This window comes from Vigna radiata, chromosome 2 (assembly GCF_000741045.1).
Source record: "Vigna radiata var. radiata cultivar VC1973A chromosome 2, Vradiata_ver6, whole genome shotgun sequence".
In the NCBI taxonomy this organism is placed as follows: Eukaryota; Viridiplantae; Streptophyta; class Magnoliopsida; order Fabales; family Fabaceae; genus Vigna; species Vigna radiata.
This window is the reverse complement of record NC_028352.1, coordinates 10808717-10812163: the sequence shown is the minus strand read 5'-3', so window position 1 is coordinate 10812163 and position 3447 is coordinate 10808717. Positions and strand designations below refer to the sequence as shown.

Here is a 3447-nt window from a genome sequence, read left to right as displayed (position 1 = left end):
AATGATACTCTTCTTATATATGTTATATGGTTTTGAGTGGTGAGTCCATAAGTGAAAAGAGATATAGACTCTCACTGATAATCTAAATCATATAAAGATAAAAAGTGGTGATAATGTAAATGAGGTTGTGATATTAAGCCTTGTTGAAAAAATATAATAAACTACCTCTATTACATTAAACTACTGTGTCATAGTAGACTTTAATATAAGTTGAGTCTTAGTCTCCAGTGTGACTTACTCAATACAAGCGTTCTGAAAGGTGTTATTATCTTTTCGTCCTTAGATTTAATAATGAATGTTTTAATGTAATTGTTTGTTGTGAAAATGAAGTTTAGTGATTGTATACCGGGTTTATTTCATATAGTGTTTGTGAAAATTGTGAATTTTGATTTATATAATTTATGTTAGTTTATACTTAAATTTTTTTTATTTTGTTTTTATATTTTGTGTGATGACTATTATAATTATCTTTATATAAAAAAGAAATGATATTATAGATATATAAGTACTTTAGCAACCATATAAAAGATTAAAAAAAAAAAGTAATATTAGGAAAATAACAAATTATAAAATATGTATCTTAGAATTATCTAGTTTAATATTGTTGAGATTTATTTTTTGTGACATCCCAATTATATTATAAAAATATATAATACAATAAAGGCGTCAGTATGAATAATACTAGAAAGCAGTTAAGAGTAATAGGATTACAGTCATCCTTAAACAGTACAATTTGGAAACTTGGAGTACTAGAGTTTCTCCTTTAAATTACAAAGAATTTAAAACTTAGAACATGACAAAGTATCTTCAAAATATCCTAGGATAAGATAATTAAAGCCTAAAGAACTAGGCAGCAACATCTCCATTTTCCTCCAAGACATCCCCCACTGACACCTCATTCTCCTCTGCTCACATCCAGAATGGATGATCATCGCAACAGGGCAGCACACGCAACATGGCACAACACAAGCAAGCAAACAATTGCAAGGGTGAGCTAATTATATAAAATCATGCATCAGATTAAGCATGTAACATACAAGAAATAACTTATATCCAACAATTTCAGAAACACAACCTAAGCATTTTAATTTCTAGACTTGACTTGTCCGGACTTTAAAACGAAAGTCGAGCTATGGCGGGTCTTGCACTCATGGTGATTTATGAAACTTGGGTTCCCCACCCTGCCACACTCACGAGGTTAGTCCGTTCCGGGCCTTGAGGCATACTGGAAGCCCCCAAGACTAAAGACCTCCTGCTACTCCTCACCACATGGTCCGATCTCTCTAAGTGACATGATTGGCCATTGGAGCGTCAGGATGACCCCCAAAACTGAGCTCCTACTTTCATTTTAAAACACTAAGGATCTCACCGAGAGATTTTTACAATTAAACCACATGTTTAAGCTTTAAAGATAAAGTCATATGTACTAGAACATGTTCCACAACCACTTCCAATCACCTCAAATATACAATACTGTCATATCTCAATCACTCTANAAAACTCTAAAATTTCTTGTAAAATAATACATTTCCAACTGGTAAAATTTGATATCATACCTAATCTTTATTACTAATTTTCTATGAAACAATATTATTTTAATATAATTTATTATCATATTTACTNTCTTGCATCTCTTATATGTAATATATTAATATAACATATTTCATACTTTCTTTTATATATAAATATTATGATAACAATTTATATCATAAGGACTTTCCTGCATCTTATATATATCCCTATTATATTAATATAATATATATCATTCTTTCCTAACTTATATTTCCATATTATATTAATATATATATATATATATATATATATATGTATATATATATATATATGTATCATACGTTTCGTATTATGTTAATATAGTGCTTTTAGAGTTGTTTAGGCTTGAATTTAACTTCAAAACATCGCATCCTATGACTTATGGACTCTAACTCAATTCTGTCATTTTTAATGTGTTTTTGTTCAATTTTATTTGTTTAACAAGTCACAACTGACTTGTCTAAACTGCCAGAACAGACCAAATGCACTTATTACCCCAAATGCACAAAATCACCATCCAAATAGCTTACAATGCTCCCTCTTTTCCCAACCCAACACAACCCAATTTCCTTGCTGGTTATATAACTAGCCTATTATTTTTAGTTCCCTGATTCCCAAAGTTATACATCCCCTCTCACAGAACCTGAGGCTACACTCAACCCATTTTTCCCATCAAATCAGTATTACCCCCGACTTATTCCAGCAACCAGATTCATCAAATTCCTTCGGAGCATATCACAATCAATATATAAACAGGAATCATTCCCAGGATCATCATTTCAGTCAAATTCAGCGCATACTAAGTTAAACACTTAAGGACAGTAACAACACATGCTCACAATATATCACATATTTAATTCAACATGCATAATCACTCAAAACAGATTCATCAGTTCTTACCAAACGGGATGTGTAGAACCAAAATACAGTTTAAATTCACATNGTAATTCAGATTTCTCAAACAGTCACTTCGCAACAAATAAAATAAAAGTATAAGTAGCTCCCCTTACCTTGGTTTCTCACAGTACAGTTCACAAGAGACGCTCTCACAACAACTTTATGCAACACAGGAATTTACAGTACCTATATATCACCGAAATAGTGGAGGAATAAGCTCTTAGAGCTAAGCTTTAAACAAGAATAAAAAGAAGAACGCTCCTAGTTGTCTGCTACCCGAAAAAGGCATTCCCTAAGTTGCGAAACAGCGGAGAAGAGGAGAAAATTACTTACTGATCCAATCGAAAATATAATCGGATCAAAAGAAAGCTTTCGGTGTGGTGAACGCTTGAGCACCTTCAAATCCAAGATTGAACGGTTCAATTAGCTGGAAATCTAGAGAGAAGGCAGAGAGAATTTAGGGAAAAAGGGTTTCTAGAGAGAAAGGAAAATTGGCTTATGAAAAATTTGATTTCTGAAAAAGTCCCATTCTAAGGTTAAGGTACCATTAGTTTATGGGCCTAGTTGCCTCCATATAAGGCCTAATGACTTTATAATTTTTCATACCTTTACATTTTTCCAAATTTGTAGTATATCATTTAAATGAAATTATGTGAAAGGAAAAAAATATGAAATTAAGATTATAATAAAAATTATCTAAAAGAATAGAAATAAACTTTATTAATATTGAATAAGTCAAAAAATTAAGATATATAAAATGAAACAAAAGTTAAGAAAATAATGAAAATAAATTTTTAAACTACCTAGTAAATTAGAACTATTTTGATAATTTAGAAATAATTTTATTTTGTTTTAAAATGAAATATTGAAATTAGTTTATATTCAAAATTAATAAATTTTAGTTCTCAAATTTTAAAAATAATTAGGTATATGTTAAATATGTTTTATATTAATATTTAAATTATATGTTAAATATGTTTTGTATTAATATTTAAATTG

At 29.8% G+C, this 3447-nt stretch overlaps 1 long non-coding RNA gene across 1 annotated transcript; it reads right to left on the bottom strand.

The window, feature by feature from the left end:
- Positions 1-668: 668 nt before the first annotated feature.
- On the bottom strand, positions 669-2994 carry LOC106755996. Its single transcript, XR_001375434.2, has 3 exons — positions 2782-2994; positions 2562-2634; positions 669-905 (listed from the first exon to the last, which is right to left on the bottom strand). It is a non-coding gene; the product is annotated as an uncharacterized LOC106755996 (long non-coding RNA).
- Between the last annotated feature and the right edge of the window lie 453 nt (positions 2995-3447).